This window comes from Vicia villosa, linkage group LG4 (assembly GCF_029867415.1).
Source record: "Vicia villosa cultivar HV-30 ecotype Madison, WI linkage group LG4, Vvil1.0, whole genome shotgun sequence".
In the NCBI taxonomy this organism is placed as follows: domain Eukaryota; kingdom Viridiplantae; phylum Streptophyta; class Magnoliopsida; order Fabales; family Fabaceae; genus Vicia; species Vicia villosa.
In genome coordinates, this window is record NC_081183.1 from 72,764,111 (window position 1) to 72,787,483 (window position 23,373).

A 23,373-nucleotide genomic window follows, 5' to 3' on the forward strand; every position below is an offset into this window, starting at 1 on the left:
CCAACAAGATTGATTTACGGTTAACAACCAGTTGGACAGCGGTTGTTAAGGTTTTTGTACGATTAGACTATAGTAGATATCACCTAGGACTAGGGATACCCTATAGTTACCGGTTAACTCTTGATAACATAAAGGCTTGATTTCATCATAATTCTCTAAGGACTTAGGATTTAGGATGAATGTTCAAAGGTTTTCCCACTAAGGACTTAGGGGAAAATAATCTAAAGGGCGATAATTAAAGGTTATGAACTTGTTGAAGAAATCAAAATTCAAGGTTATTACAGGGCAAATCACACACTTTACCCTAGCATGCTCTCATATTTGTTAAAGCCACTTAGTCAATTTTCTGTCATTTTTATTTATTGTTAATTTATAATTGCAAATCAAAACTCCAAATATAGTTTTTGTTTAATTGAACCACTATTGAAACTCGATATTAACGTGCAGTCCTTGAGATCGACATTCGGGGAATTTCCCTATTATTACTACAAATGCAAAATAGTACACTTGCTATTTTACCGATCACAGACAAAGTCATGTTTGAACAGCTCAAGGTAGATATGAGGTTCAGGTTCAGGAGGGTTGAAGGTGAATCTGTAGTCAGGGTAGAGAAGGCAGTATGGATTGGATTCTCTGGAAGGTAAGGGATGGGATAGAGAAGGTGTATATGTTGTGGTTGATGATGATGGGATATCTGTGGGGAGGTTTGACAAGGATGGGATATCAGAAGGTGTTGGGGGACAGACATTTAGTGGAATTGGGTTCAAAGCAGGTGTAGAAAGAGATGGTTGGGAAGGATTTGGTATGGTAAAAGTGTTGTGAGGTTCAGAAGGAGGAGGTTGGATACTGTTTGGAATGAGGAGAGAAGTTTGAGGTTCAGAAGAAGGAGGTGAGTATATTTGCCTGGGGAAATTGCTAGTTCTTTCAGCACGGAAAGAATCCCTGATGCGCTTCTCTTGATATTCCTTGGAATTTACTTTGACAGGATCAAAGGTAATCTTCTGCTTCTTAGCTTGCCTAGCTTCCTCTTCTTGAGCCTTTCTCTTCAGCCTTGCTACTTTCTTCTTCTGATCCTTCTTCTGTAAGTCAGCCAGAGAAGGAAGAACTCTTCCACGAATCCATGCAGGATCAACAGAAGATTGAGCTCTTACAGAAGCTTCCAAATAACGCTTAACAGCCTTGTTAAGTTCTTCTTTAAACAAGGAAGCAAAGCCTTCAACCGGAACCCTTCTGGTCAGAATATCTGGAAAAATTACTGGAACAGAAATTACCTGCTTAATGAGTTCCAACCTTTGTAGATCAAAACCATTTATAACATGCCCTTGAATGACGCCAAAGAACTTGGACGTTCCAATAGTTCTTAGTGAATCCAACAAGTCACTTTCTATCAAAATGTCTGAGATCATTCTGGCGAAGGGAACAACATTTCTAATGATGTCAGGCTACTTCTTGCGTTCTTCATCTCTTGACTCTTCAATATAAGTCTTCAAATTTTGAAAAAGAATATTGGAGATGTTGACTTCAATTCCTCTTCCAATGCAGAAGAGAGCAAATTTCTGATCCGGACTAATGTATGTTGAGGAAAACGATCTCCTTCTATGATGGAGGGATCCTAGAATAATCTCAGCCCAAACTTGGTAGAACGGCTTCAACAAACCAGTTTGATGAGATGAAATACCAGTAACATTAGATATTTGTCTCTCAACTGTGAACCAACAAACTCTGCCAGGAAGAGGACCAGTGCTTCCTTCTTCATCATCCAGATTGTACAACTTCCTTATCAACTTCTCAATTATCACAACTTCATGCCCTAACACGAAGGAGATGATTGTAGTTGGGGTAACCGTTGCATGAGCCCAGAAATCTTTCACTAATTCAGGATAAATTGGTCCAACCAATCTATCAAGGTAGTTTGACCAGCCTTGTGCCATTGTCTTAGCATCAGTGTTGAAACCATGTAATCTTAGATTTTCAAAATCTACCAAAGATTCACATAAAACTTCCATTTCAGAAGAAGGAATAGAACAGGTCTTCAAGGGAGCATAACCATGCTTGCGAAAAACAAGATTAACAGAAGACATTTCTGCTTGGCTTAAGGAGCTTGAAGAAGGATTCATGGTGAAGAACTGGGATTCGGTTACAAACTAGGGTTTATGCAATGAATGAGAAAAGAAAGAGAGGGATGAATGCAGAGAGAGAAAGTAAAAAGATGAAATGAAAGTGAAGATGAGTATATAAAAGGGTGGATTTTAAAAAAAATGCAATATGTTTTAAACGAAATGATTACAGAAAAACATGACATCAATTTGCATTTAATGAGATATGACGTTAGGAGAGATAAAGTGAGAAATTGACATGATTTGCACAATTACCTAGGGCGGCGTCTCCTCAACTGCACGCATGCTTGTCCAAAAATAGTGAACACGTGTTCATTTTCTGGAAAACTGGTGACAGCTGTTTTACTTTAAAAGAGATTATGAGTCAACTTAGATAATGAAACGTTAGTAATAACAGAATCAGAACTTCTAAGTGATCACTATCAAAACTTCTTATAGAAACATAATCCTAACACATTTCAGAACTTAACCATAAGTAAGAACTTCTCATCTTCTCATTCTGGGCATAAATCCATACTGATATTCTTCAGAATGAACTTAAACCTATCTTCAGCAAGGGGTTTTGTAAAGATATCAGCCCATTGATGGTCTGTGTCCACAAAGTTTAAGGAAAGAACACCCTTCTGAACATAGTCCCTAATGAAATGATGTTTAATCTCAATATGTTTAGCTTTGGAATGTAAGATAGGATTCTTAGATAAACATATGGCAGAAGTATTATCACAAAAGGTAGGAATGTTACTCTCATATATTTGATAATCTTCTAGCTGACTCTTCATCAGAGCATTTGTGTGCTACAACCAGCAGCAGCAACATATTCTGCTTCTGTTGTTGAGAGGGCAATGGTAGCTTGCTTCTTGCTGTACCTGGAGATTAGGTGACTTCCAAGAAATTGACAACTTCCAGAAGTACTCTTCCTTTCAATTCTATCTCCAGCATAGTCAGCATCACAAAATCCTACTAAGTTGTATTCTTTAGATCTTTTGTAGACTAAACCAACATTAGTAGTACCTTTCAGATACCTCAGAATTCTCCTAACAGCAGTTAAGTGAGATTCTCTAGGATCTGATTGGAATCTAGCGCACAAACAAACACTGAATAAAATGTCAGGTCTAAAAGCAGTTAAATATAGAAGAGATCCAATCATACCTCTGTACAACTTCTGATCTACCTTCTTACTTACCTCATCCTTACCTAGGACACACGTTGGATGCATAGGAGTTTTGGCTTCTTTGCTTTCAGAAAGATTAAACTTCTTCAGAAGTTCTTTCACATACTTCGTTTGATGAACATATGTTCCATCAGAAGTTTGATTGATTTGAATCCCAAGAAAATACTTGAGTTCTCCCATCATACTCATTTCAAATTCAGCTTGCATAGACTTAGCAAACTCCTTCCCAAGTGTAGCATTAGATGTTCCAAAAATAATATCATCAACATAAATTTGACAAATTAAAATGTCCTTCTTAGATGTTTTACAGAAGAGAGTCGTATCCACTTGTCCTCTAGTGAAACCATTGTTCAGAAGGAAAGAACTTAGTCTTTCATACCAAGCTCTAGGAGCTTGCTTCAACCCATACAATGATTTCTTTAGTTTGAAAACATGTTTTAGAGACTTGGAGTCTTCAAAACCAGGAGGTTGGTGGACATAGACTTCCTCATCTATATAGCCATTTAAGAAAGCACTCTTGACATCCATCTGATACAGAGTGATGTTATGTTGAGTGGCAAAAGAAATTAATAAGCGAATAGATTCTAACCTGGCCACTGGTGCAAAGGTTTCTGTATAGTCAATACCTTCTTCCTGACTATAACCCTGAGCCACCAGTCTGGCTTTGTTTCTTACCACTTCTCCCTTCTCACTTAGCTTGTTTCTGAAAACCCACTTTGTACCAATGATGTTGAATCCTTTTGTTCTAGGAACAAGATCCCATACACCATTCCTTGTAAACTGATTTAGTTCTTCTTGCATGGCAATTATCGAGTCTGGATCTTCTAGAGCTTGATCAACAGAAGTTGGCTCGATCAAAGAAACAAGACCCAATTGACATTCTGCATTGTTCTTAAGGAATGCTCTTGTTCTGATAGGATCATCTTTCTTTCCAAGAATCACATCTTCTGAGTGAGCTGTGGTGAGTCTAGAAGATCTTCTGACTGTTGGCTCTTCAGAAATTATGAGATTCTCTAAAGATGCAGCAACTTGATCTTCTGATCCTTTGCTTCTGAGACTTTCAGCTTCTGAAACTTTGCTTCTTGGTTCTTCAGCTTCTGATATGTCAATATCTATATCTGCAAAATTCTCAAACTGCTTTGGCTTTTCAAGACCAAGCTTATCATCAAATCTGATATTGATTGATTCTTCTACAACCAATGTTTCAGTATTGTATACTCTGTAGCCTTTAGAGCGTTCAGAATATCCAAGAAGGAAACATTTTTGTGCCTTAGAATCAAACTTACCAAGATGATCTTTAGTATTCAGAATGAAACAGACACATCCAAAAGGATGAAAATATGAAATGTTGGGCTTTCTGTTCTTCCACAATTCATAAGGAGTCTTATTTAGAATAGGTCTTATAGAGATTCTATTCTGAATATAACATGCAGTATTTATTGCTTCTGCCTAGAAGTGCTTAGCCATATTGGTTTCATTGATCATGGTTCTGGCCATTTCTTGTAGAGTCCTATTCTTTCGCTCTACAACTCCATTTTGCTGTGGAGTTCTAGGGCAAGAGAAATCATGGGCAATACCATTTTCTTTGAAGAACTCCTCAAAGAATCTGTTCTCAAATTCGCCACCATGATCACTTCTGACCTTTATGATTTTGCACTCCTTCTCAGATTGAATCTAAGTGCAGAATTCAAAGAACACTGAATGAGACTCATCCTTGTGTTTTAAGAACTTTACCCATGTCCAGCGGCTATAATCATCTACGATGACTAATCCATATTTCTTCCCTCTGACAGATGCTGTTTTGACTGGTCCAAACAGATCAATGTGCAGAAGTTCTAACGGCCTAGAGGAAGAGACAACATTCTTAGACTTGAATGCAGGTTTGGAGAACTTGCCCTTCTGACATGCTTCACAAAGAGCATCTGATTTGTATTTCAGATTTTGGAGTCCTCTGACCAGATTTAGTTTGTTAATCTGAGAAATCTTTCTCAAACTAGCATGTCCTAATCTTCTGTGCCAGACCCATTGCTCTTCAGAAACAGACATAAGGCAAGTCACCTTCTGCCTCTCAAGATCAGAAAGATCAATCTTATAAATGTTGTTCTTTCTCTTGCCTGTAAATAGGATTGAGCCATCCTTCTGACTTACAGCCTTGCAAGACTTTTCATTGAAGATTATGTCATAACCATTGTCACTTAATTGACTTATGGACAATAAGTTATGCGCTAATCCTTCTACAAGAAGTACATTAGTTATGGAATGAGAGTTACCAATACTTATGGTTCCAGAGCCAATTATCTTGCCCTTCTGATCTCCTCCAAACTTGACTTCTCCACCAGACTTAAGCACCAGGTCTTGGAACATAGACCTTCTCCCCTTCATGTGTCGCGAGCACCTAGAGTCCAGGTACCATGACATTTTGTGCTTTGTCTTCTTTGCTGCCAAGGATATCTCTTCAGAATCTAATTCTGATGTAGATTCTGATCCATCATCCACTGTGGCCATCAGTGCAAGGTTTGCCTGCTCGCCTTCAGAGTCTAATTCTGATTCTGATTCTGAATCATCCCATGTTGCCATAAGACCTTTATTCTTATGAAACTTCTTCTTGGGATTCTCCTTCTGAAGTTTTGGACATTCATTCTTGAAGTGTCCAGGCTCATTGCACTCATAACAAATGACCTTCTTCTTGTCAGATCTTCTGCTTCCAGAAGATTCTCCTCTTTCAGGCTTCTTTGAACTTCTAAAGTTTTTGAGCTTCCTTTGCTTGCTCTTCCAGAGTTGGCTTACCCTTTTGGAGATCATAGACAGTTCATCTTCTTCTTCTAATTTTGATTCTTCAGAATCTTCTTCTTCAACCTGAAAAGCGTTAGTGCATTTTTTATAATTAGATTTTAATGCAATAGACTTACCTTTCTTCTGAGGTTCATTAGCATCCAGCTCAATTTCATGACTCCTCAGAGCACTGATCAATTCTTCAAGAGAGACTTCATTCAGATTCTTGGCAATTTTGAAAGCAGTCACCATAGGACCCCATCTTCTTGGCAAGCTTCTGATGATCTTCTTGACATGATCAGCCCTGGTGTAGCCTTTGTCCAAAACTCTTAATCCAGCAGTTAGCGTTTGAAATCTTGAGAACATCTTCTCAATATTTTCATCATCCTCCATCTTGAAGGCTTCATATTTCTGGATCAAGGCAAGAGCTTTAGTCTCCTTGACTTGGGCATTTCCCTCATGAGTCATTTTCAATGATTCATATATGTCATAGGCAGTTTCCCTGTTAGATATCTTCTCATATTCAGCATGAGAGATAGCATTCAGCAAAGCAGTCCTACACTTGTGATGATTTTTGAATTGCTTCTTTTGATCATCATTCATCTCTTGTCTTGTGAGCAATACACCACTAGCTTTCACTGGATGTTTGTAACCATCCATCAGAAGATCCCATAAGTCACCATCTAGATCAAGGAAGTAACTTTCAAGTTTATCTTTCCAATATTCAAAGTTTTCACCATCAAATACTGGTGGTCTAGTATAACCATTGTTACCATTTCCATTATGTTGCTCAGTAGAGCCAGATGTAGATGTATGTGTTGGATCTTCACCAGCCATCTTGACTTAAGCGTTTTTCTCTTCCTGAATCTTTTCTAAACATTGTTAAGTGCTTGCACCTTAGAACCGGCGCTCTGATGCCAATTGAAGGATAGAAAAACACTTAGAAAGGGGGGGGGGGGTTTGAATAAGTGTAGCTTTAAAACTTGTAAGATAAAAACAATTTGCACAATGATTTTTATCCTGGTTCGTTGTTAACTAAACTACTCCAGTCCACCCCCTTGGAGTGATTTACCTCACCTGAGGATTTAATCCACTAATCACACAAGATTACAATGGTTTTCCACTTAGATAACTTATAAGTCTTCTAGAGTATTCTGATCACAACCTGATCACTCTAGGAACACACTGCTTAGATACCCTCTAAGACTTTCTAGAGAATCCGATCACAACTTGATCTTCCCTAGTTCTTACAACTTAATGTAAACAAATTCTTATAAGAGTTACAATGCTTCTTAATAAGCTATTATCACAACTGTGATTTTTCTCTTAAGTTTAAGCTTAATCTCACTAAGATATTACAACAGCAATGTAGTGAGGTTGAAGATGAAGTTTGAGAGCTTTTTGAATTTGACAGCGTTTCTGTATGTATGCGCAAAGTGTTGTATTCAGCTTCTCATCAGAACTTCTATTTATAGGCGTTTGAGAAGATGACCGTTGGGAGCATTTAATGTTTTGTGTGATCCGTACAGCATTGCATTTAATGTTTCACTCTTTTGTCAACTACCTCGAGCCTTGCTTTCGCTGTGTCTACTGACGTTGCCTTTAATAGCTTCTAACGTTCCTTTTGTCAGTCAGAGTAGCCTGCCATCTTGTACTTGCTTCTGATCTGATGTTTGTGTAAACAATATTTGAATATCATCAGAGTCAAACAGCTTGGTGCAGAGCATCTTCTTGTCTTCTGACCTTGAAGTGCTTCTTAGCGTGATACCATGAGAACTTCAGTACTTCAGCTTCTGATATCAAGTTCTTCTGATGCTTCCATAGACCATGTTCTGATTCTGCTTGACCATCTTCTGATGTCTTGCCAGAGCATGTTCTGATGTTGCATGCTGAACCTTCTGAGTCAGTGCTTCTTGCGCTGATTTTGTGCATACTCTTTATGTGATTCCTGAAATGGAAATTGCATAGGATTAGAGTACCACATTATCTCATACAAAATTCATATACATTGTTATCATCAAAACTATGAATATTGATCAGAACAAATCTTGTTCTAACACAATATTCCCAAGTGGAAGTGGGATAGCATTTCAATGGATTTTGTAACGGATTTACTGAATACCGCCAAGGGAAATGATTCTATTTGGGTGGTTGTGGATAGGTTGACTAAGTCGCCTAATTTCTTGCTGATAAAGATTAACATTCTATTTCTAAGCTGTCTGAGATGTATATTGAGGAGATTGTGAGATTGCACATAATACCGTCGAGTATTGTATCCGATAGAGATCCAAGGTTTACGCCAATATTTTGAAAGAGCTTGCAAGATGCCTTGGGTAATACATTGAGATTGAGTTCAGCGTATCATCCGTAGATGGATGGTCAGACCGAGAGGACTATTCAGTCACTAGAAGATTTGTTGAGGGCTTGTGTGGCAGACCAAGGAGGAGTTTGGGATAGTCATTTGCCACTAATTGAGTTTACTTACAACAATAGTTTTCATGCGAGTATCAGTATGGCACCGTATGAAGCGCTCCGTATGGTAGGAGGTGTAGGACTTTGTTGTGTTGGTATGAATTAGGTGAGAGTATTGTGCTCGGACATAAGATTGTGCAAGAGACGACTAAAAAGATAAGGATGATCCGAGAGAGGATGAAAGCTTCTTAGAATCGTCAGAAGAGTTATCATAATAAGAGGAGAAAAGAACTTGAGTTCAAAGTGGACGATCATGTGTTTTTGAGAGTTAATCCGATAATTGGTGCCAGTAAAGCTTTGAAGTCACGAAAGCTTAAGCCATGTTTTATTGGCCCGTATCAGATTTCATAGAAGGTCGGTGAGGTGGCGTATTAGATTGCTTTACCACCGTCACTTGCAAATCTTCATGACGTGTTTCATGTGTATCAGTTGAGGAGATACATTCCGGATCCTTCGCATGTGATTTAGATGGACGATTTACAAGCGAGAGATAACTTGACTATTGAAACACTACCCATGCGAATAGAAGTTCGGGAAATGAAACAGTTGCGAGAAAAAGAGATTGCCTTAGTGAAGGTATTGTGGGGTGGACCAACTAATGGAAGTTTGACTTGGGAACGCGAGGATTAGATGAGAGAGTCTTGTCCGTTCTTGTTTCCGTCAGGTAATTTTCAAGGGCAAAAATTATTTCAAGTGAGAGAGAGTTGTAACACCCTGAAAATCTAGATTAATTATTTAATTAGTTATTGAATTAATTTAGCGTGATTGTATGAGTCCTTATGAAGTATTTGATGTTTTGGTGATGATATGTGATGAACATGTGTGTTATGAAGATTATTGAGAATTAAGAGTATTTTAGAATAATTAGAATAATTAGTTTGGATTATTTTAATTAGTAAAATAGAATAATATTGGTGTTAGAGATGATAAGGGCAAGATAGTCAATTCAATGGGCTAAGTGAGGGCAAAAAGAGGAAAGTCGTATTAGGGGTCCAAGGATTAAGAACCCTAAAAGTAGGGTTTGAAATGAAACTAGAAATGTCAAAAAAATATGTGTTTTAATGGATAGTAGAAGAAAGGGTAATAAGGTCATTATCTTGGGTGATTAAGATGTTTATAAAAGAATCAAAAGGCTAAGGATTAAGATGTTTATAGGAGAAAGAGAGATATTAGATCATAAAATGTATGATATTTATTTTCACAACTTTACGGCGTTGTCGCAACTCACAGAGGCAACCATTCCAGTGACAAGAGTCTGACAATGGAGATATCACTTTTACATGCGCATAAATTGTCATGCCCTTCTCAGCCATGTTCCACAACTATATGAAATGCACTCTTTGGATGAAAAAACTGGAATAAAACTGGTTTCCAGAAGAGCTGACCTTCTGAATGTCATCTCCATATGTCAAATTCCAGATCTACACTGAATTTGGACTAACAAATGCCGATATATCTCCAGTAGCATCCCAACAAATATTGTTTATCGGTTCATGGCGACCCTACAATGACAATTGATTTAATTACAAAATCAACACAAAATTTTTGAAGTGAGAAACATCACAATTACCTGGAGTGAGTAAATTTGTTTGTCAGTTTGGACATTACAAATAAACGTCATTTTATCAGAAGCAGCTGCAAATAACTGTCCCTATCACGGCTGAAACCTTACTTTTACGCTACCTCCCTGAAACAACTGATGGTGATGAATATCAGGTCTAAAACTTTGAAGAAGAACAGGCATTCCAAAGACTCAGTTGATATGAATCTTCAATCTAGAAGTTAAAAAACGAACCAAAGTAGAATTTAAACTAAACCAGTTTTATACATATTCAGAACATCAACCATGGTAAAATAGAGCAATTTTTTTTATGAAAACCATGATAACACGAAAACGTATCGTATATTTAACTTAATTTAAATGTATTATTATCTTATTTTATTTCAATTTTATATTTTATTTCGTGTTATGCCAGTATTTTGTTTTTGTTTCAGGAATTTATTAAATCGGAGCTCGCAAAAAAAATGATCGAAAAAAGGAGCTAAAATGAAGAGGAATTGCTAAAAGGCACACTTGAATAAGGGGGTGCAAATAAGAAGCAAGAAAGGCCCAAGAGAGATGCTACAAGCCAAGCCCACGCAAGAGAGTGAGGCACGTGACGAGTGGCACAATGGAGTGCCTGCCGTCCGTCACCTCCCCCTCCTGCCGGTCGGCACCCTTCAATTTACAAGTGTGTGACGTTAGTCACACACTCAAGTCCTGAAGAGACGTTCCCAGTTTTTTCTCCGTCATTTTCTCCTCCGAAAGAACTGCTACTGCTACGAAACAAGATCAAACCCAAGAATTAGCAGCTCTATAAATACCCGTCAAGATTAATTGAAAGAAAAACGAACTTTAACCTACTGCCGTCATATTATTTTCTTCTGCAAGTTTCAAGCTCAGCTACTTTTCCCTACCCACTTCCTGCAATAGATTTCCACACCGGAAATACTATTGCAATTAAGTTTTCCTTGTTAGCTTCAGATTTAGTTTTAGTTTTTAGCATCAGATTTAATTTCAGAACTTAATTCTGTTGAAACATATTCTGTTAATGTTTTGAATACTACAAACTATTTTATTCAAGTAACTCCAAAGTGATTTCATCAATTTATCATCTAAATAATTTATAGTCTCTATCAAACAAAGAGTTAAAATGATGATTCAAGACTGTGTTGACAAAGAACAAAGCTTTAAGAACATATGGATTCTCAGAAGTTCAATGAGTTACTCTTCAAAATTATGGTCCCAGAGTTACTCTTCAGAATTATGGTCCCAGAGTTACTCTTCAGAATTATGATCCCAAAGTTACTCTTCAGAATTATGATCCCAGAGTTACTCTAAAGAATTATGGTCCCAGAGTTACTCTCCAGATTTACGATCCCAGAGTTACTTGTCCCAGAGTTACTCGTCCCAGAAGTACTGTCCCAGAGTTACTCTCCAGAAGTACTAGTCCCAGAGTTACTCGTCCCAGAGTTACTCCTCCAGATTTACTCTGCCAAGAATAAGTCTTTGTTGAAATAGTCAAAAGTCAGAATTTGCAGCATGTCAGAAGTACTCTGAACCAAGACCAAGTCATACTCAAGACCAAGTCCTACAAAGACAAATCTTCCAGCACTTTTCAAAAGGAAACTCTCGGCCTTCCTTCACTCTTGGCTTGGCACTATAAATACAAGTCTCATGCTTTATTCTCCAGCACCGAAAATATTCACAAGCATACAAAGAAAGCCAAAGTCTTCATTCACAAAGTATTCATACTCTCTAAATATTATCTTTAGCTCTCACTACCATATAGTGATCAAAATATATTAGAGTTATCATACACATTCTATATTTAAATACTCACTGCCATATGGAGAGTATTTAGGAATTTCTTGTAAACCTCCTAAGATCACAAAGTATATCATAGATATACAAACCAATCATTTTGTAAGCTATCTGTAAGCTATACCATTCAGAAGTGTAAGCCTGGTGAGGCTTAGAATACATAGAAGAAAAAGCTATTGTAAGAAGTATCAATAAAGGATAATCTCACAGGGTGTGGGGACTGGACTAACCAAGTTGGTGAACCAGGATAAGTTTTCTTGTGTTATTTATTTACTGTCTTTTTCTTATATTATCCACAACTATATTTTATCACACACAATAGCACTAATTACTTGAACTCCTAAAAGTTATTACTAATCACTTTTCTCTTATCAAAGACAATATTTTTAAATACTTATATAAATTTTAAAAGGGACACAATCCAACCCCCCTTGTTGTGTCATACCTTATTCCATCAATTGGTATCAGAGCTTCGGGCTCTGAATATATAGAACACTTAACCGTGTTAGAGTTAATCGATCAAACAGGAAATGGCTGATACAAAGTTTATAGCTGAAGGAGGATCATCACATAGGCCTCCTTACTTTAATGGTTCTGACTACTACTACTGGAAAGGTAAGATGAGATTGTTTCTACTATCTCAAGATAACAACATGTGGTCTGTGGTCGAAAATGGAAACTACACACCAATGACTACTGCAACAGACACAGTTCCGTCAGTTCCAAAAATTCAGTCACAATGGACAAAAGAAGAAAACGACAAGGTACTACTAAACTCTAAAGCTCAATTTATTTTATCATGTGCTCTTAGCAGGGAGGAATACGACCGAATAGAAGAATGCACAACTGCTAAAGAAATTTGGGATTCTCTCAAAATACATCATGAAGGAACAAGCCATGTTAAAGAAGAAAGAATTGATCTAGGAGTTAGGAAATTTGAAACCTTTGAAATGAAGGAAGAAGAAACCATAGATGAAATGTTCTCTAGATTCACGGTAATTGTCAATGAACTAAGATCACTGGGAAAGGCTTATACTGCTCATGAAAGAATTAGAAAAATCTTGAGATGTCTTCCAAAAATCTGGAGACCTATGGTAACAGCTATCTCACAAGCCAAAGATCTAAAGATTCTACAAGTTGAAGAACTTATAGGATCTCTTCGCGCTCATGAAGGTATCCTCAATGAAGATAAACCACAAAGAAAAGGAAAAATGATAGCTCTTAAAACTTCTCAAAATTCTGCATCTCAAATCTCCACCTCTCAAGGAACAAATGAAGAAGAAACCGGATTCCTATCTGAAGATGAGAATGATTTGGCGTTAATATCCAGAAGGATTCAACAGATGATATTAAAAAGAAATCAAAACAGAAGATCATTTCAACCCAGGAAAGATTACCAGAAACCAGAGATTGACAAAAGCAAGATTACATGCTATGGATGCAACAAACTTGGACACTTCAAAACAGAATGTCCACACAAAACTCAAAGAAATTTCTCCTCTAAAAAGAAATCTATGCTCGCACAATGGGATGATTCAGAAAACTCTAACTCTGAAGCTGAAGATGAGGAAGCTAACCTATGCTTGATGACCAACTCTGACTCTGAAGAGGTAAGTACACCAAACTTCTGTTATACTTGCAAAGAGATAGGAATTATGTTTGATAATATATTAGAAGATTCAAATAGCTTAACTCAGAAATGCTTATTCCAAAGAGAACAAATTCATACTCTTAAAACTGAAAAAGAAGATCTAATAAAATCTAACTCAAAACATTTAGAAACCATTAAGGAGTTACAAAAGGCATACTCATATTTATCATTACATCAAAAAACTATTAATGAAAAATTCAAACCTTCTAGCAATCAAGATAAAATTAAAAATCTTGAAAGTCAAGTAGAAACTCTCACTAAAGACATGACTTCATTTGTAAAATCTACTGAAACCTTTCAAAAAATAATGGGATCTCAATCAGGAGTTTTTGATAAAGCTGGCTTAGGTTTTAAGCAATCTGAAAATCAAATGATTTATGAGAATTTTTTTCTTCCAAACAAAAATAGAACTAAGACCCAAATAAAAGAAAAAATTCCTTTGAAAGACATTACTAAACCAAAATGTTGTTATTGTAAAAAAACAAATCATTTTGAAAAACATTGTTATTTCAAAAGGAAAACCAATGTATCAACAAATCATGTCTCTAACAATAAAGGACCCAAAGAAATATGGGTACCTAAAAGGCTACTAACACTTCATGCAGGAATGTCTTCTAACCCTCAAGAAAAAGCCTTGGTACTTGGACAGTGGATGCTCAAGACATATGACTGGAGATAGGGAAAGCTTTGTCTCTTTCAAAAATAAAGAAGGTGGAACTGTAACCTTTGGAAACAATGATAAAGCAAAAATCAAAGGTATTGGTTCCATAGGTAAAAATGGTACTATATTTATAAACAATGTACAATACGTGGAAGGATTAAAACACAACCTTCTTAGCATCAGTCAACTATGTGATGATGGCTATGAAGTTAATTTTAATCAAAATTCATGTAATGTAAAAATCCCATCTTCTGACAAAATTCTTTTTTTAGGAAAAAGGCACAAAAATCTTTATACATTTTACTTAGATGATCTTTCATCTGAATCTTGTTTTTTATCCAAGGAAAAGGATAAATGGCTATGGCACAGAAGATGTGGTCATACAAGTATGAAAAATATTTCAACACTTTCAAAATTAGATCTTGTTAGAGGTCTTCCCAAACTAAATTTTGAAAAAGACTCAATCTGTGAAGCTTGCATAAAAGGCAAACAAGTCAAAAGTAGTTTTCATTCAAAAAAATATTGTGTCAACACACAAACCTTTAGAACTTCTTCATATTGATTTGTTTGGCCCTGTAAAAACTTCAAGTCTGAGTGGAAAAAGATATGGGTTTGTTATTGTTGATGATTTCTCAAGATACACATGGGTACTTTTCTTAAAAAATAAAGATGAATCTTTTGAAGCATTCAAAATCTTTTGCAAAAAAGTTCAAAATGAAAGAAATTCAAATATTGTTGCTGTAAGAAGTGATCATGGAGGAGAATTTGAAAATATTTCCTTTAAAACTTTCTTTGATGAAAATGGTATATCTCACAATTTCTCCTGTCTAAGAACACCTCAACAAAATGGTGTTGTAGAGAGAAAAAATAGAACTCTGCAAGAAATGGCTAGAACTATGATTAATGAATCAAATGTTGAAAAATATTTCTGGGCTGAAGCCATCAACACTTCTTGCTATGTTTTAAATAGAGTAACCATAAGGAAAATCTTGAAGAAAACTCCTTATGAACTATGGAAAAATAGAACTCCAAATATTTCATATTTTCATATCTTTGGATGCTATTGCTATATTCTTAACAACAAAGATTCTCTAGGAAAATTTGATTCAAAATCTGACAAAGGCATCTTTCTTGGTTATTCCTCAACATCAAAAGGTTACCGAATTTACAATTTGAAAAATCAATGTGTAGAAGAAAGCATGCATGTTATGTTTGATGAACTAAATGTTGCAGCTTTAGAAAAATCTCACGAGGATGAAGTAACCGAGTTAGAAGCAATTCCCAACACTCAATCAACAGATACGAGCAACACTATGAACATTATCCAAGAAGCTAAAAACAACTCTGAACAACCTACAGCAAATCCTCCGAAAGGATGGAAAAGTGTAACTGATCATCCTCATGAACAAATAATAGGAGACACCTCTGATCAGGTAAGAACTAGAAATTTCTTTAAAGATAACTCTAATAACATGGCAATGATATCTCAGGTAGAACCAAAGAATATCAATGAAGCATTAAAAGATGAATCTTGGATGGAAGCCATGACAGAAGAATTATCTCAGTTTGAGAAAAGCCAAGTTTGGAAACTGGTTCCTTACCCTCAAGATAAAACTATTATTAGTACAAGATGGGTGTTCAGAAATAAACTTGATGAAAATGGAAAAGTAATCAGAAACAAAGCTAGACTCGTAGCTCAAGGTTATAATCAACAAGAAGGTATAGATTATGATGAAACATATGCACCCGTGGCAAGGTTAGAAGCTATTCGAATTCTTTTAGCATATGCTGCTCATAAAAATATTAAACTTTTTCAAATGGATGTAAAAAGTGCCTTTCTAAATGGGTTCCTAAACGAGGAAGTATATGTTCATCAACCACCTGGCTTTGAAAAACATTCTCATCCTAATCACGTTTTTAAACTAACAAAAGCATTATATGGTCTTAAACAAGCTCCTAGAGCTTGGTATGAAAGACTTAGTATTTTTTTCATTAAAAATGATTTTCTCAGAGGAAAAATTGATACAACTCTTTTCAAAAAATCACACAAAAATGACTTACTAATAGTTCAAGTTTATGTTGATGACATCATATTTGGGTCAACAAATGAAAAAATGTGTGATGATTTTTCAAAACTGATGCAAAGTGAATTTGAAATAAGTATGATGGGTGAACTCAACTTCTTTCTGGGTTTACAAATAAAACAACTCAAAAATGGCATTTTCATATGTCAAGAAAAATACATTAAAGATTTATTAAAAAAATTTGGAATGAATGAAGCAAAAATTATGGTAACACCTATGCATCCCTCTTCAAATCTTGATAAAGATGAACAAGGACTATCTGTATCAGAAAAAGAATATCGAGGTATGATTGGTTCATTATTATATTTAACTGCCAGTAGACCTGACATTGTCTTTTCAGTAGGTCTTTGTGCACGTTTTCAAACTGACCCTAAGGAATCACATTTGACTGCTGTCAAACGCATTTTTCGATATCTCGTTGGTACCACTGACATTGGTCTATGGTATGAAAAAGGAAATCACATCAACTTAATAGCTTACTGTGATGCTGATTATGCTGGAGATAAAATAGAAAGAAAAAGTACAAGTGGAGCCTGTCAATTTCTAGGACAAGCTCTTATTACATGGTCTTGCAGAAAGCAAAATACAATTGCTCTATCAACAACTGAAGCAGAATACGTGTCTGCTGCAAATTGGTGCTCACAAATTTTATGGATAAAAAATCAACTGGAAGACTACTCCCTTCAATACTCCAAGGTATCAATTTTTTGTGATAATACCAGTGCTATAAACTTGTCAAAAAATCCTATTCAACACTCGAGATCTAAACACATTGAAATAAAACATCATTTTATAAGAGATCACGTTCAGAAAGAAAACATAGAACTCATTTTTGTAGATACAAACAATCAATTAGCAGATATTTTCACCAAACCTCTAGTAGAAGATAGATTTAATTTTCTAAAGTCAAAATTATCCATTATAAAAATACCTAAGTAAAAATAGCACTCCCTTATTTTTCCTTTACCTATAATAAATTAAACAATTTTCTTTTTAAATATAAATAATTCTGCTATTAATAATATATATATTTTTCCTTTACCTAAAATAAATTAAACAAATTTCTTCTTTAAATATAAATAATTCTGCTATTAATAATATATATTAGGATTTCAATTGTTGATATTAAGAGTTGCCAAAACTAAAATCACGTGTTTGACTTTGTCTTTCTCGTTTCTCCATACTTCTTCATCATTACACAAAAATCTGCCTTTTTCCCTTACCAATCAAATCAGCACACTCTCTACCAACTTCCCATCAAATCAGTGAACTTCCCAAAATTTCAAATGATTCAACTTCTTTTCTCTTAAACCCTTCAAATGGTATTCAAGGTCACCACATCTATTGTACCATTTGCTGATACCGTTTCCACTTTCTCTTCCAAAACACAAAAAAAAACTCTCCATGGAAAAACCTCCCACCAAGCGCCGCACCACCACCACTCGACAAAAATCAACCATGAAATCTACTGATTCTCGTCCAACACCCACCACTCCCACCCGTCGCTCAGCACGACATGCAACCAGCTCTCATAATCCAACTCCATCTGAGCAAACTACAGAAGAATCTCAAAACCCTAATCTTCCTCTCCCCTCAACCCAGATCGTCTCTGCTCCTCAACCCACCAAACCATCCTCCTCACACGTTTCCACTCAATCAAGCGAAGGAACCTCTCTTGTCTCCTCGTCTTTCCAAGCTTATGACCATCCATCTGAAATCTCAACAAAAGAATTCATCTCTGATGATGATGTTCGTTCTCTCTACAATGAAAAATGGCGTTCACTCCCTATTGTTGCCGGAAAAACCGTCAACTTGGATAGTTACTCTATCTGGGGTTACGACATAAACGAGCTCGCAACAGCCACAGGTTGGACAAACTTTCTCCAACTCTCTGATGTCTTCTACCCTAGATTAGTTAGGAATTTTTTTGCTGCTATTGAAACCTCTGACAGTGATACACAGCTAATCTCATCTGTGAAGGGTCATCAAATAACCCTAACCCCAGAGCTCCTTTGCGACATTTTGCATGTCCCAAACAATGGACTTCATCTCTTTAATGATGACTGGCCCTCATCTTATGACCTAGACATTGAATCCTACAGACTCTCCATCACCAAACATCAAAATGAACGCTTTGTGTCTGCCAACCTCGAACCCCTCAGTCATATCATTCATAACTTCTGTATTCACACTATCCTTCCAAGAAAAGGCAGTATGGAACGAGTCACTGATAAAGACCTACTTGTCATTTATCATTTCTCAAAGAAAACTCCTCTCAATATAGGATATTTGGTGCTCAACTATATTAAACACACTGGTCTTAGAGCAAGAAGCGCCCCCTATGGTATGCTTCTTACCAAAATATTCAAGCACTTTAATGTTCCTCTGGATGATGAGGACTCCTTCGAGATCAACAAAATACTGGATGCCTCCAAGCTGAAGCGCATGAAAATTCCTTCACTCAAGCGAGCACCATCACCTAAACCTGAGGCCAAATCAAAACGCATGCGTCTTGTTAAGCAATATGCTCCAACTGCACCTTTAACAACAGGTACTGAATCTCCTAACTCTCCAAACAGCCTGGCCACAAATTCTCCCATTCCACTATCTGTGGCTCTTCCAAACACTGCTGACCTAGAATCTCCACAAAAATATTCACCAATCTCTCCTCATGCCTCTAAATCCGTATCTCCAAACCCAAAGGAAACAAATAAACAATCTCCTGTAATCACACAATGCATTGACCTCACATCTACATCACCAATCCCAGTAGAATCCTCACCACAAACAGTTGTCATCACTCAAGCTCCAGTTTCTCTCCAAACTGAAACTATCTCAAATGTTTCAAGTCCTCCAACCCTAGAGACTTCTAACACTGACATGATCAACATTTTCGCTCTTGAAAACCTTCTCTCAAGTCCTCCGAGTGCTTCAGCTCACCAACCACCCTCACCAATATCTCCTCACACTCCTGCTTCAGCTCAGCTGTCCTCACTCATATCCATGCTTGAGGCTGAATTATTAACTCCACCCACTTCAAATCAACAAACTTCAATTATTCCCCATGTTGCCACATACACTTCCCCTACTATGACAACAAATCCTCTCTCCACGACCTCACCTCTGAATTCTCCAAATTCCTACAAAGAACCTTCTCCTAGAAGAATCCAACTCTCCTCCATCAATCATACTGACTCTGATGATCTTACTGCTCAGATCGAAGCATTCTTTAATAACTCCAGTCAGCCACCTGAACAAACTGATCCTACAGAATCACACGCTATGCCTTCTGTTCCACCACTTGATCCTTATGTCTTCCAATCAAACTCCCCAATATTTTCTTCTCCAAAGGAAGATGATGTTAACTCTTTTAACGTTCAAACACTGCTTGCTCCAAGGTATGACTCGTCACCTCCAAGAAACACCACTAATAATTCAAATACCCTTCCTCAAAATCCCATTGCATCCATCACATCCTCATTCTTTAACAATTTCCCCAACATTGGTAATCGTCCTCCAGTTTATCCTCGATCTGCAACCTCATCTGAAACGGTTAACCCCCATCAGGGCGTCAACCTTCGATCAATTACAGCTCTACAAAAGCAGTTAATGGCTTACCAAAAATTCTGGATTGATTATGTCACTGAACAAGTATGCCCGAGGTTTCCAGGAATGCTTCCTCCGGATCCCTCTCAGATTCAGTTTCCATTTCTGCCATTATCTTCTGAGGCAACATCTGATGATGAACCGTCTGGTTCTTAATCTTCTCGTCCTCTTTCTTTTGGTGCCCCCTTTCTTTTTGTATGTTTGACAAAAGGGGGAGAACAAGCTTTGACCAAAGCTTTGTCTTGTTTAAGTTCTTTGTACTTTATTTATCTTTAGTTCACTAGGACTTTGCATTATATTTAGCAGTAGTCCTCTAGGATCTTTTTGTGTTTGTGTATCAAAATATTGATGTAAATCAATTAATATATTGTTCCTCAAACATTAATCAAAAACTGCTATCTAATCAACATGTGTTTCAAATGCTGTTAAAATTATTTACTATATATGAACTAACATTGAGGGGGAGCATTTGCCCTTTCAAAGTATGCATCTTTTCAGGGGGAGTTTCAAAGTCCTTACTCAAAGAAATTAAAATAAAAAGTTTGTCACCATTCAAAAAGGGGGAGAATGTTGAAACATATTCTGTTAATGTTTTGAATACTACAAACTATTTTATTCAAGTAACTCCAAAGTGATTTCATCAATTTATCATCTAAATAATTTATAGTCTCTATCAAACAAAGAGTTAAAATGATGATTCAAGACTGTGCTGACAAAGAACAAAGCTTTAAGAACATATGGATTCTCAGAAGTTCAATGAGTTACTCTTCAAAATTATGGTCCCAGAGTCACTCTTCAGAATTATGGTCCCAGAGTTACTCTTCAGAATTATGATCCCAGAGTTACTCTTCAGAATTATGATCCCAGAGTTACTCTAAAGAATTATGGTCCCAGAGTTACTCTCCAGATTTACGATCCCAGAGTTACTTGTCCCAGAGTTACTCGTCCCATAAGTACTGTCCCAGAGTTACTCTCCAGAAGTACTAGTCCCAGAGTTACTCGTCCCAGAGTTACTCCTCCAGATTTACTCTGCCAAGAATAAGTCTTTGTTGAAATAGTCAAAAGTCAGAATTTGCAGCATGTCAGAAGTGCTCTGAACCAAGACCAAGTCATACTCAAGACCAAGTCCTACAAAGACAAATCTTCCAGCACTTTTCAAAAGGAAACTCTCGGCCTTCCTTCACTCTTGGCTTGGCACTATAAATACAAGTCTCATGCTTTATTCTCCAGCACCGAAAATATTCACAAGCATACAAAGAAAGCCAAAGTCTTCATTCACAAAGTATTCATACTCTCTAAATATTATCTTTAGCTCTCACTACCATATAGTGATCAAAATATATTAGAGTTATCATACACATTCTATATTTAAATACTCACTGCCATATGGAGAGTATTTAGGAATTTCTTGTAAACCTCCTAAGATCACAAAGTATATCATAGATATACAAACCAATCATTTTGTAAGCTATCTGTAAGCTATACCATTCAGAAGTGTAAGCCTGGCGAGGCTAAGAATACATAGAAGAAAAAGCTATTGTAAGAAGTATCAATAAAGGATAATCTCACAGGGTGTGGGGACTGGACTAACCAAGTTGGTGAACCAGGATAAGTTTTCTTGTGTTATTTATTTACTGTCTTTTTCTGATATTATCCACAACTATATTTTATCACACACAATAGCACTAATTACTTGAACTCCTAAAAGTTATTACTAATCACTTTTCTCTTATCAAAGACAACATTTTTAAATACTTATATAAATTTTAAAAGGGACACAATCCAACCCCCCTTGTTGTGTCGTACCTTATTCCATCAAATTCCAGTACCGAATTCAAGAACCGGTGCTGCTAGATTTCAATATTCAGTCTGCAAATTTAATTCAGTTTTATTTATTAGCATTTATTATTAATTACTGTTTATGTTAGTTTATCAAATTATGTCCGGATTATTTTATACCTGCTATATCTGTTCTGTTCTGTCTATTAAAATAATGTCCGGCTAAATATCTCTTATCGGTATGTAATGTCATATAACCGAGGGAATCTAGTGATGCTATCGATGTATTTTATTAACTAAATTTATTTATCTGGATGAAATTTCTAAACGCTTAATTAAAATGTTTTATAACGAGAGTTAAAAACAATAGAAGTTAGGATCAATAGAAACGGAAGTTTGAGATTTTAGCTGGACCTTAGAAATTATGCATTAACCTTAAATACAGCGAGAGCGCTTTAAGGGTAATTAGTTTTCATTTGTTTTCAAAAATCACTTTAAGCTTTAATTGATATAGCGAGAATGCTCACTTAGGTTTAATAGTGAAATCATAATCAATAAACACGAGAGTGTGAGAGGAAGGTTTTTAAACTAATGATTTCTACAGAAAAGTATTTTTAAATTACGATCCGCATCGATAGTTTACTAGATCCCCGACGTCCGACTATTACATACCGATACAATTATTCTTGATTTAAATTAATTCTAATCTTTAATTTTCCCCGTCTGATCTCAATCAATCAAACGATAGCCTTAGATTTACGTAGTAACGATTAACTACATTAAGGTCGATTCTTAGTCCATGTGGATTCAATATCTTTTTAAAACTACGCGATAGACTGTGAACTTGCAGTCATAATCATAGACATACCCACTTTGTCGCGATCAAACTTGAAGAAAAATAAATGCTTGTTCTTGTCAGACACAGAAGTGCCACCAGTGAAAGTTAACATATATTTGTGCTGGGAAGGCTTGAAAATAAGATCATTCAAAGTAACCTGGAAATTTGAGATGGTATATGTGTTGTTAACTGTTAAAACAAAATCAAAAGTCTGTTTAAGCGCAGATGGTACTCTATAATGTATATTAGTGCCCTGAAATAAATCCAAACAAACATGAGTTACAATAGCTTCTAAAATAGTGCTTCAACTTCATATGTGAAAAAATGAGGAGGCATAAAAAATAATAACATATCAAAAACAATTCTTGAAACATGTAATATCATTATGAAGTATGATAAAGTTCTTTGTTAACAATGTACGGAAGTTTAATACGAAAGTAAACATGTAATAGTTTTTTAAAGATGTATAAGTAAACCATTAAAATTTATCAAAGAAACCCTAAAGTGAGACATCTGCAAAATTTCAGTTTTTTAACAAACAAACCCTAAAAGATAACACAGTTTAACACGAACCCAACTAAACCCTAAATTGAAACACTTTCAATTTCAATTTTATAACAATCTAACCCAAAACCAAAGAGAAAATATGAATACAAACACGAAACCATAACCAATTTAATCTCTGTAACAACGAAACAGTAACATGAAACACAAGAAAAAATCGCAGCCAAAAGGCAAACCTCTTTATCAACCAGAATCAAATCGAAGTGCTTAATGGTCTTTGATAAAATTGTCCACTTGTGATGGATTCTGACGTCAATTTCCCATAATTCCTTACTCTCATTGATGTCCTTCAGC